Raw genomic sequence first — 13,092 nt, 5'->3', positions numbered from 1 at the left:
AAATATTATAAAAGTAGATGTCTTCATTTAGTAATTTGTTCTAACAACAATTGTTGTTTTACATTGTGTATATTTTTATTTTCAACACGATTTTATAATTAAAATTATTGTTTTCTCTCAATGCAACAAACTTTTTCTTATTTTATTATTATTATTAAAAACCTGTTCTTGATGTAATAGGTGTTATTTTTACAAACCTAAACAAATCAAGAAGTTTTCAATGATAGATAAAATGTAAGTGTATTGATAATTTCCTTTGATTCTCGTTTTTGTTCATATGAAATTTGTTGATCGCACAATATAAAACACTAAAACATAAATAGTAGTTAGCTGAACACCATTATATCTTCCAACATAAGAACATGTTTTCACAAAAGGCACAGAAGAATGTAAGTTATATTAAACAATATACATTTAATAAAGAGTAGTAGACAATAGTAATAACTAATAACGGTAGGTACTTATGATTTGGCTCATCTGTAGGCGTTTCAAATGACCTACTTCCAACTCGTCTCATAAATCTTCAAAAAGTTTAGAGCAAACTGGCCTAAAATTTGCATCACCGTGATGATTTCTAACATGAAATAGTTAAAATTACAATTAGATTTAATACCATTAATGTTCATATGATAATTTGTATAATTACACTTCTTTCTCAGATTCTTGAACTTTAAAATAACCACTAGAGGTTTTTATTACAGCTGGTGAACATTTTATGGGCGGTGTTCCTGAACTTTCTATACGGTCATTATATTCTTTTATTCAGTATATGATGATAATCCAAGTTTTCTAAAAAAAAATTAAATCCCCGATTAACATATCAAAACTAAGGCCAAAAAGAAAACTAACGTCATCGGTACAGCATTCGGTTTTAATCGCCTTGAGCATTTGGGAGAGTATGATGCAACTTGTGCATATGATTCTACAGTGTGGAGAAAAATGAAGTGAACACACAACACCTAGAAATAAATTAGTCATGCAACTTAGAGATATCTGCATAATATTTCAGGTGAATACATTTTTTTAAATATAAAATTGAACGAATTATGGAATTTCAAGAATAGCACTAACCTGTTTCACAATTAATTTTGTTAACATTACCGTCTTATCCGTAGTTTTCGAAGTTCGGGGTCTTTTGGAAATCTATGCAGGTGGACGTTCGGGTCTCTGTCTTTATCTTTTCTTTTACTTCCACTAAAACACCCCTCAAACACACAAACCGGCATGATGTACAGTTAATTCAAATTATTAATCATGACGCTGGACGGTGAGTTTGACTGTCTGCATGTGGTCAGCGCGGAGACCGAAATTGAGCGTGCGACACTGAGTCTAGGCGAGTTCAAATATGTGGACGAAGACGCAAAGGGTGATGAAAAGGTGAAGTTGCAGGAGTTAGTGGACGAATATCGGGATTGTTTTGCTGCTGATTTGGAAGAACTCTGGTGTACTCCGTTGGACGAAATGGATATTATGGAAGTGCCGGGGAGTAAGCCAGTAGTATGCAGGCCGTACAAGACGACTCCAGCCGATACGGTTGAGATAGACAAGATCGTTAGGGACTGGAAGCGGTGTGGGTTAGTGGCGGAGACGAGGTCTCCCTACGCCAGTCCTGTACTTCTTGTTAATCAAGGTGCTGGAAAACATAGGCTTTGCGTCGATTATAGGCGCTTAAACAAGCAAACTCTACGTCAGCATTTTCCGTTACCTGACATGAACGAGCAGCTGCAGTCGTTGTGGAATTGCTCAACTTGATCTAGCGAGTGGGTATCTGCAGATACCGTTGACAGAAGAAGCGTCTGCGAAAACGGCATTTATAACGGAAGAGACTACTGGGCAATTTGTCCGCATGCCGTTTAGGCTATCTGGAGCTGTAGCAGAGTTCACTCACTTGATGCGACATGTGTGAGGGCCATTACACGGTAAAACCGTTCGGAATTATCTGGATGATATGGTCATTGACGCCGATGATTGGTCGGACATGTTGCATAAATTGCGTATAGTGTTCGATCGTTTGAGGGACGCGTGTCTAACACTTAAACCATCGTAGTGCGTTTTCGGTGCGCAAAAGATCGAATTTTTGGTATTCATAATTGGCGGAGGTCAAATACAACCAGGTGAGCTGAAGACGAGGGCGATTTCGGAATTTCCCGCCCCGGTGGATGTATCGTCGTTGAAGCGTTTCTTGGGGCTCATCGGTTTCTTCCGAAGATTTGTGGAAGGTTATACTATTATAGCGGAACCACTTACACGGCTGACGAAGAAAAATGTGGACTTTTCGTGGCGCGAGGAACAGGTTAACGCGTTCCAAACATTAAGGGACGTACTGACGTGACCGCCAGTACTTGGAACGTTCGATCAGGCGGCCAGTGTCACCAAATTGCATACCGACGCGAGTTCAGTTGGGCTCGATGCCATGTTGCTAGAGTCCAAAGGAACTGGCGAACCCTTGCAACTGATATATTGTGTAAGTAAAAGGACGTCAAAATAGCATTCTAGCAAACTGGAGTTAATATGTGTGGTCTGGGCGGTTAACAAGTTGCGACAGTTTCTGTTAGGATTACAATTTGTAGTTTACACGGACTGTCAGGACTTGGTGTATCTGAATTCGTTCAAAGGGGCGAATGCTCAAGTGGCTCGTTGGCATGACATACTTCAAGAATTCGACTTTTCGATCAAGTATCGGCCTGGGACCCGGATGAGTCATGTCGATGCTCTGTCCAGGGCCCCGGTTGGCTCGATTGTAAGAGAAGAAATTCCAGTCAAATCTGAGTTAAAGGACAGGTGGGACGTATACGTTGTACTCACTATTGAAGACAAGGTCTGAATGTGTCAGACTGCTGACGAAGAACTATCAGAGCTGATTCGAAGTCTAGGAGATGGCTTGGATGATTCTGTTCCAAAGACAATAGCTTTGTGCTGGAAGGCCGATTATTGTACCGGAAGGTTAACGATAAACTACTATTCGTAATGCCGAGGGCAATGCGTAAAGGGTTAGTAGTTGCCGCACATGACCTGAAAGGACATCCAGCCGTGGATCGTACTGTTGCAAACATCCTGCAAGATTTTTGGTTCGTGCGGATGCGGAGGTATGTGAAGTTCCACATCAGAATGTACATGGAGTGTCTATTATTGAAAAGACCTAGGGGAAGACAACCAGGTTTATTACATCCAATTGCTATTGGCAAGAGGCCCTTTGACACTGTGCACCTGAACCATGTGGGCCCGTTTATCACTACTTCGAGCGGTTACAAGTATGTGATGACCTTAGTAGATAATTTTACTAAATACCTATGTGATGTTTTATGCTGTAGTTAGTACAAGTTTAGAAGAGACTCTAAGTTGTGTTAAGAAATTTGTCAGTGCGTACGGATTGCCAATAAGGTTGATCAGTGACAGAGGGACTTGTTTTACTTCTCACAGATTCGAAGAGTTCTGTAGCAGTCAAGGGATCCAGTACATATTGACGTCAACCCAACATCCACAAGCAAACGGACAAGTTGAACGTACCCATAGTGTTCTGATGGCAGCTATGATGACTTGCACAGAAGAGAGTAAGGATTGGGACGTGGTTCTCTCTGAAGTACTGAATGCAATCAACAGCGGTGAAAGTAAGGTCAGTAACCGGACATCCTTCGAGATGCTTCATGGGTACCGGCCCAGGTTCCACCAAGGAGCTCTGAGAGAACTATCTCCGACCGCCGACGACTGGGAACGACCTGAAGTACTACGGGAGACAATTCGTGAACAACTTATGAAGGGAACAGAAAAGGACGAGGCCAGGTACGACTGTCATAGGCATGACAATACTCACTATAAGGTAGGTGAGAAATGAGTCATGAAAAGAGTACCGACAGCTACAGGTGAGTCGACCAAACTGCAAGATCGGTACAGAGGACCGTTGGTTGTTGTAGAAGTATTACCTGGAGATGTATACCGTGTTCCTGAGCTTGATCAAGGCAAAAATAGTAGATTCGCTACGACTGCGCATGTGTCACAGTTAAAATCTTGGCGGATCTACAATGAAGATGACTTGTTCGAAGAGGAAGACATAGAGGACCAAAAAATTAATCTTATATAAAAGATAAAGAAACAATCGGAATTTAGAAAACCTATAGCGGTTTACTAGAAACTGTAGAAGTTTTAAAGAGAAACTGGGCTGACCACCTTGAACTATTACCACAAACAAATCATGTTAAAATCGCCAAACTAGATGATGTAAGAAAACTTTTAAAGTTTTTTAATATTCCAGAAGATGCCAAGCAGTTTTATGCAGATATTTTTAAAGTAGCTGATGGAAATATAGAAGAGGTTCCTTATTATGATGAAGATAATGATTAATTATTCCCAATTTCATTCATTGTCTTGTGTCAAAGTTTTTAATATTTTATGTTGACACGTTACGCAGCGGCAACTAGTACAAATTACAGATACCGTAGCGACCGGTCAACACTTGTCAACCGCCACCACGAGCTACGAAGCGCGACACCGCCAACTCTCCCACCATGCCACAAAGGCACACGGCGGGACGGGAAGGTAAGTCGCGCCAAACAGTACCGGCCGCCGGTGACTCGCTCTCGCAATCCGACCATTACCACGACTACCCGTAGCTCGTAAAGTTGTCCGATGACGTGACCACCATACGGGATGTACGACAACCACGTTATCGAACGTTCACCACTATATATAGGGGAGACCGGGGCAAGTTGGCCTCAGGGGTAAATTGACACATAACAAATATAAATAATACAATTTATGTTGGCCAAACTGTAGCACCATCGATGAATCAATCATATGATTACCCACTATCATACATGATAACAAAACTTTACGATTTTATTTATTTTAGTTATTATCAATTTTGTATATTTAACTGTTAAAAGTAATTTTTATGACGCTTAAAAAAATATATATTTTATTAGAATAAACAACGTTTTAATATAATTTCAACATATCAAAATAAAGAGAACAGTACGTACTAACTAATATCATAATTGTTGTGTTAATTAAACATCCCACTTTTTTTCCAAAATGTCAAATATTGGAAAAAACCGTTTGGGGTTAATTGACACAACCAGATAGGGGCAAATTGACACGTGTCAATTTACCCCATTGTAGACATTTTCATTTGATAATGATATGTTTCTTTATATATAGGTATTTAGCAATGGTTAGAAATTATAAAAGGACATCAAGTAGAGCGAAAGTACCTATTGACGTAATAAAAATTGCCGTAAAAAAAGTTTTAGTTGAAAATATGTCACGCAGAAGTGTAGCACACGATTATAATATACCATTTAAAACATTGTCACGCTATTGTAAAAAAAGTGAACTCTTAGATAACGAAGTACATCAAATTAACCAGGTTAGTGGTGAGGGTACAGTAAACATAAGCAAGTATTTTCAATATTTGAAGAGGAACAGCTTGCTGCTTACATCAAAAAATGTTCAGATATTTATTATGGCTTATCACCAAACGAGGTTCGTAAACTAGCATATCAGTATGCATATGAATTGAAAATAAAAAACATTCCTGAAAGTTGGTTGAAAAATAAAATTACTGGGCCAGATTGGTTTACTAGTTTTAAAAAACGTAGGACTGATTTATCTATACGAATTCCAGAAGCGACAAGTCTTGCTAGAGCATCCAGTTTTAATAAAATAAATGTTCAAAGATTTTTTGATAATTTAAAAATTGTGTTAAGTCGTCATTCATTTGGTCCGAGAGATATATATAACATGGACGAAACGGGTATAACCACAGTCCAAAAACCAATAAAGTTGTAGCTCGTAAAGATTTTAAGCAAATTGGTCGTATAACATCTGCTGAAAGAGGCACATTAGTTACTTTGGCATATTCTGTTTCAGCAGCAGGTAACAGTGTTCCTCCATATTTTGTTTTTCCCAGAGTTAATTTTAGAGATTATTTTTTATCCAATGGTCCATATGGTTGTGCTGGTGGTGCAAACGTGTCAGGGTGGATGAATGAAACCCATTTTGTTGAATATTTAAAACATTTTGTTAGCTTTATAAAATGTTCAAAAGAGAAAACAATATTATTGTTACTCGACAATCATGAATCACATTTATCCATAGAAGGTCTAAATTATTGTAAAGAAAACGGTATCATTATGCTGTCATTCCCACACCACTGCTCTCATAAGTTACAGCCGTTAGACAGGAGTGTTTTCGGACCACTTAAAAAATACGTCAATACCACACGTGTGATTCGTGGATAGTTAATAATCCTGGAAAAACTATGTCTATATACGATATACCTGGTATTATTAAGCAAGCATTACCACTCGCTGCGACACCAACTAATATTTCATCCGGTTTTTCTGTCAGTGGAATTTATCCATTTAATCCGGATATTTTCACTGAAGTTGATTTTATGCCAGGTTATGCTACAGATAGACCGGAAGTATTAATTGAAGAACCAACATGTAACACTCAACAAGATTGCATTGCTTTACTGCCAGGTATTTAAAATAATTTTACTAACAATCAACCAGCAACAGAAGAGCCAGTTGCGTCAACTTTAAATAATTTTACAAGTAGCCCATTACCTTCCAATCTAAACATATTATCACCTATTATAACACCAGAAGATATTAGACCATTCCCAAAAGTGCCAAAAAGAAAAGCCGGTAGAACAAACCCTAGAAAACGTCACACAGCTATACTTACAGATACACCCGAGAAAGAAAAACTAGAAAAACAAAAACAAGAACGACAGGCGAAAAAATCAAATGGAAATAAAAAGCGACAATCAAAAACATTAAAGATGGCGAAAAAAAAGTTAATTTTAAATGATGAAGAAGAAGACGATACAATATGTTTAGTTTGTTGTGAGTTATTTTCGTCTAGTCGCCCTAAAGAAAAATGGGTTCAATGTGTTAAATGCAAAAATTGGTCTCACGAAGCATGCACTAATCAAGAAGATCGTTATATTTGTCAACACTGTGACTCAGATGACGACATGGACTAGTTTTCTATACAATTCAAAGATTTTTAATAATTTAATAATTTTAATGCAGTTTAAGTAAGATACTTAAGTCACTAAAAAAGTTTCTAGTTATTTTTTAAAAAATGCATTATTCATGTATTAGTTTTTTTTATATAATTTCTTAAAATGGGTTTAATGAACATATTAATTTTAAGGTTAATACCTATGTTTTTAATTATAAACAATCAAAAATATTTAATATTTGTTATAATATACTAATTTGTTATACAAAATGAGTTTGTTTAGTTTTGTGTCAATATGTCCCAATACCTGTGTCAACTAACCCCGGAATCGGGGTTAGTTGACACAAAAATTTTATTTTACATTTTAAATTTTGTACAAAAAAGGGTTAAATATTTAGACGATGTAATGGTACGATTTCATAGCTTACATGTTAATGAAGGGATACAAACAAATTCAAGTTTTTAAAATGGAAATTCTGATCGTGGAAAAATAAATTGTATAAAGTGTGTAAACTAGCCCCGGTCTCCCCTATATACATATATATGTACTGTTGTTCGACATAAGTTATCTATCCGCCTGTCGGATTTATACACCAATAAATAAACCAACTTAATTCACCGAATCAAATCGTGTTGTGCGTCATTTTTATTTCAACCCCACATCACAAGACACGACCAGCCTACCGCGGACACCATAGTAAGATCATCATCGCCGTAGCCACGTCAAATTGGCTCCCCGCAGAGGAATCAGCGCCTCGAGTCAGCGAAAAGGTATGAGTTTTCACGCTGACACATACCTCGGTTAGATTGCTTATATTAAGTTATTAGAAAGATATTCATCCAGGAGTGTGTTTGCCGGTTAGCTAGGATTCTCGAGAAAACATTACGTAAAATTATTTCTATTACGTAACAGGGAATTCCGCGCAACCGTGCATAACCGTGATACGGATTGGGAAGTAGTTACATAACAGCCACCACCCCTCCGCTACGCACAGTGGGACAAATCAAGGTTTTAGGCGGTCAAAAATAGAAAATTTTAGTGTCTTAATCAGCGGCTATAAACTGCAATAGTTGTTGCCACTTATCTCACGATACCAAATATATCGCAATATGCGATAATCATTAACTAATAAGCTGATAGGTATGGTTCACAAAGATTTGTGCATTTCGTTCATTCACACCGTGTGCACGTGTATTATACATTTTAGTTTTCTTTATTGAATATTATACAATTTGTTTTGGAGTTTTGTGTATCAAAAATGGATCAACATATAGCACCAACTAAGTGTATTGATTAGTATTTATACCATAAATTAAAATTTACAAATATGAATGTATATCGTGCAATTAAAGAAATTATACTTTTTTTTATATATAATTGAGTAGAAAAATTATTTAGGGGCTCTTAGAGGTAGCAATTATTATTCGTTTGACGCATAATCACATTTACTGTATAATACTAAATTGAAAAGTTGCTCAAATTTGCCCCTTTTTAAATTACAATTGTATTACAATAATTTTTTTTATTTTTTCTTATAGATAAAACTGATATTGTAAAAATCGTTGTTTAATTGAAATATTAAGAAAATCTGGATCTGCTTTACATACAAGTTCTTGTGAGGTCCGAAGTACCTTGATCATGTATTTGCATAATAAACTTGGTGATGATTGGGATTCTTATGAGGACTTTGAAAAATGCGTTAAAGGGAAAATTGAAGGATTTTGTAGTACAGTTAATAAAAAATGGAAAGAATCTAATCGGTGTATGTCAAAATTTTAAATTAAAAATGAAAAGTGGCTACAATTAGAATTTAACATTCCATTTATGGCAAAAAATGAAATAGGCTGCCTACCATCAACAAGTCGAGGTAGGCCAAGTAAATCTTTTTTTGATTTAAGTGAACGTTCAAAACGTAGGAAAACCAAATATTTAAGGGAAACGACAACAAGTGAGGTATTGATTTCTGCTGCGAAAAATACTTTGTACTCTGAAGTGAAACGAGCAGCTGCTCAAATGTTGTCACAAATAACTGAATACTCTAGTCGTAGAGCAATTAAAATTAAAAATATTTTTAAATTTAGGGTGGTCCTTATTTATATGGTCAGAATATTTTCTTTAATTTTCTTAAGTCAGGACCCTATAATATTATTTGATATCATATAAAAATAATTTAGGATAAATTTGGTGATGATGAATCACCCCTTTCCCGTGCCTCAAGAGGGTTGAAAATGGCTAAATAGGGTAGTTTTACGGTTTTCTGAATTTTACTCTAAAACAGTCAAAGTTATGATAAAATTACAAAAGAGCTTTATTAAAGAAAATATAATTTTCTATAAGTAACTGTATTACAACATTTTACCAAAATCTATTGTTTTGAACGGTTGACGATACGATCAAATGTTTATATACTCCGGCCTACGAGAGTCCATATGTCAAAACGCGTCGGTCACTGCGCATCGGCATGTTGCCGAATAGTGGGAATAGCATCATGGTGGGAGAAAACAGACGTCACGTATTACTATATGAATGCGCGGTTTACGTTTGGACTCTCGTGGGCCGGATATATATATTAAAAATAATGTGAAATTACCACTATCGTTATCGAAAGTAGATAAAACTTGGATGGCGATAAAATAAAACTTATAACAGTAATTGATTATACAGATAAACAATATAATAGTTATTAAAGGACATTCTATATTTTAGTTGTTGTACTGCACTTGAACGTTTCGCGTTTTTATAATGTTATAGTGATTATTTTAAGTTATAATTTATACGTTACTGTTTCAAAATTTACTTTACAAAATGCCTAGACAACAAATTTATTTAATTGGACCCATGAATAATCAAATAACTGGTTCTAAATTGCCTTCCAAGAGGGACTGTTTGTCTGTTTTATTTTATAATATGCGCTTAAGTAAATCTAAATTTACATGATAGTTCACGCTTGGTTATTGATGAATGTTCAATTTTTTGGAAGAAAGCACGAATTCCAACACATGATAATTCAGATTGCATTAAGAAAATGAAAAAATTATATGAAGAATGGAGAAAATTAGACAAAAATAAAACACGAACAGAATTACAAAAAACACATGAAAACAAATTCGAAGAACAATTAGACAATTTATTTGATATATCCCACGCCAATGCCTTAAATCTAGTTAAAATAGAAGAAGATAAGCAATTTGTATTTAAACAACGAGAGAAAGGTCGTCCTGGTTGTATGCTTGGTAAGGATATGAAATTAGCGGGTATTGAAAAACGTAAAGCAATTCTTAAACAAAATGAAGATGGGCGAAAAAACGACGAGAAATGGAAACCTTAAAATTGACCGGTAAGTTATTAAATATAGAAAATTAAATTTTATGCGTATTTTCTTAATTTTTATTAGCATTATAATTTATTTTTAAATAATGATTTTTTAGAAAGAATTCGACTTTATAGTTCATCTAGTTCTGAAGATCAAGATACACTTTTAGAAAAAGTTTTAAGTGAAACTCCTGGTTGCTCATTATCAATGCCTAGTTCTTTAAAACCAATACGGGCTAAAAAAAGTATTATGACATCTCACTTATCAGCAGCTCTAGATAAATGCAAGATTAGTGATCGGGATGCTGTGCATTTATTAACAGCTGCAGCTGAAAGTTTTCAGGTAAATTGTTTGGAATATACAATAAATAGGTCAACTATTAAACGAGCCCGTGATTATTTTCGTAAACAGTCATCTGAAGCTATTAAATCAACATTTATTGATCAAAATTTAAATTATGTAATTGTACACTGGGATTCTAAACTATTGCCTGATATGTTAAAAAAAGAAAATATAGATAGACTTCCTGTAATTGTATCTGCTTTGAATGTAGAAAAACTTTTAGGGGTTCCTGCTCTAACTTCAGGTACCGGAGAAAAAATATCTTCGGCGGTGTACAATTTATTATTAGATTGGAATTTGGTGGATAAAATTCAGGCGTTTGTGTTTGATACCACAGCAAATAATAGTGGTCGTCTTAATGGGGCATGTGTACTTTTAGAACAATTATTAAACCGTGATATTTTATTTTTCTCATGTCGTCATATATTTGAGATAGTTTTACAAGCTGTGTTTACTCATGTGAAGATTACTGTTATGAATGGCCCTGACATACCTTTATTTAAACGGTTTAAAAATCACTGGAAAAATATAGATTTAAGCAATTTTAGAATATATTCTACTTTTCGAAATTCGCATACAAATTTGAAAGACGTTGCAAATGACATCTCTGAATTTTGTATACAAAGATTAAACGTTAATTTCCCGAGAGATGGCTACAGAGAATTTCTTTCTTGAACTGGTTTTAATATTTCTAGGAGGTTCACCTCCTTGTGGAATTAAATTTCGACAACCAGGTGCTTATCACTTGGCACGATGGATGGCAAAAGCCATTTACTGTATTAAAATTTTATTATTCAGTGATAAATTTAAAATTACTAAAAGAGAACAAAATTCTTTTGATGAAGTATGTTGTTTCATAGTCAAATGCTATATTCAAGAGTGAATCACCGCACCAAATCCAGTTACAGCACCCATGAATGATTTGTTGTTTTTAAAAAAACTAAATAACTACAATGGTAAATTAGGAGAAGTCGCTATAAGAAAATGTATTAACCATTTATGGTATTTGAACGAGGAATGTGCTGTGTTTTCTATATTTGACGATCGTGTAACAATGAAACAAAACAACGTATGGAAAACTACATTTTAGAAGGGAAAGAACAATATAATAATGACGGTGAAGAAGAAAATGAAGAATCAAAAAAAAAATTAAATTTAAAGTTTGATGACTTCCTCCAGATCATCCATTTGATTTATTAACTAATAAATCATGGAAACTATTTGCACGTTTTCAAATTTTTGATGTATTTTTACAAGCAGACCCAAGTAGATGGAAAGACATAGAAGAATATAAACAAACTAAAGAAGTTATATCGTCATTAAAAATTGTTAACGATGCAGCAGAAAGAGGTGTTAAGTTGGTGGAAGAATATAATCAAAAATTTTCCAAATCTGAAGAACAGAAACAATTTATTTTACAAGTAAATGTAAAAAATCAATGGAATCTTCAATCAAAAATGCCTAATAATTTAATATATTTTTCAGGTTGTTCAAGAATGTCGCAAAACATTTTCCGGCTGCAGTCGTGAAGTTTTAAAAAAGTTTTAAAAAAGTTTTGAATATTAATTGTATTAATTATAATTTATATAATATTCTAATAGTTAAGCTGAGCAATTTAACTACAATAACAAAATTGTTGATTCGATAATATTTATAATACTCATTACAATATTAATTGTAGAAAATTCAATTTTATTTAATTAGTATATCAAACATTTTTTTTCATATCTTCAACCGTTCATAAAATATATTTAAAAAACCGTAAATCCTATATTTTTGCCTATTAATTAAATTATTATTTAGTTTTTCTTTATTTTCAGAAAAAGCTATTTATTTTGGTAAAATGTTGTAATATAGTTACTTATAGAAAATTATATTTTCTTTAATTAAGCTCTTTTGTAATTTTATCCTAACTGTAATTGTTTTAGAGTAAAATACAGAATACCGTAAAACTATCCTATTTAGCCATTTTCAACCCTCTTGAGGCACGGGAAGGGGGTGAGTCATCATCACCAAATTTAACCTAATTTTTTTTATATGATATCAAACTAAATGGGGGATCCTAGCATCAAATTTTTACAGTTAAAATTTTAGGACCACCCTAATAAAAATAGTACTAAAACTGTTATGCCTTATACCGATGATGAGGCTCTAGCTTTTATAGTTGACACACGCATGACGAAAGATGCTTATCAAATAACTAGACTTGGGGCCAAACAACGTGGAGCTAATATTTATCCTGCATATCATCGCATTCGTTTGGCAAAAGAAAGATGTTACCCTGAAGGTATAGAAACAGCTAAACTTTATGTTAAGTTATATAATTGGTACCGTATGCCTCCAAGCGTGCACAAATTTTTGATACATGGCTCTTTAGCGATAAAATATGACCTTGTTCCCATTGGACAGTTATCTGAAGAAGCACAGGAGTCACGGAACAAAGACTATATACGGTTCCGAGAACACT

This window comes from Acyrthosiphon pisum, chromosome X (assembly GCF_005508785.2).
Source record: "Acyrthosiphon pisum isolate AL4f chromosome X, pea_aphid_22Mar2018_4r6ur, whole genome shotgun sequence".
Lineage (NCBI taxonomy): Eukaryota > Metazoa > Arthropoda > Insecta > Hemiptera > Aphididae > Acyrthosiphon > Acyrthosiphon pisum.
This window is presented reverse-complemented; position numbering follows the sequence as displayed.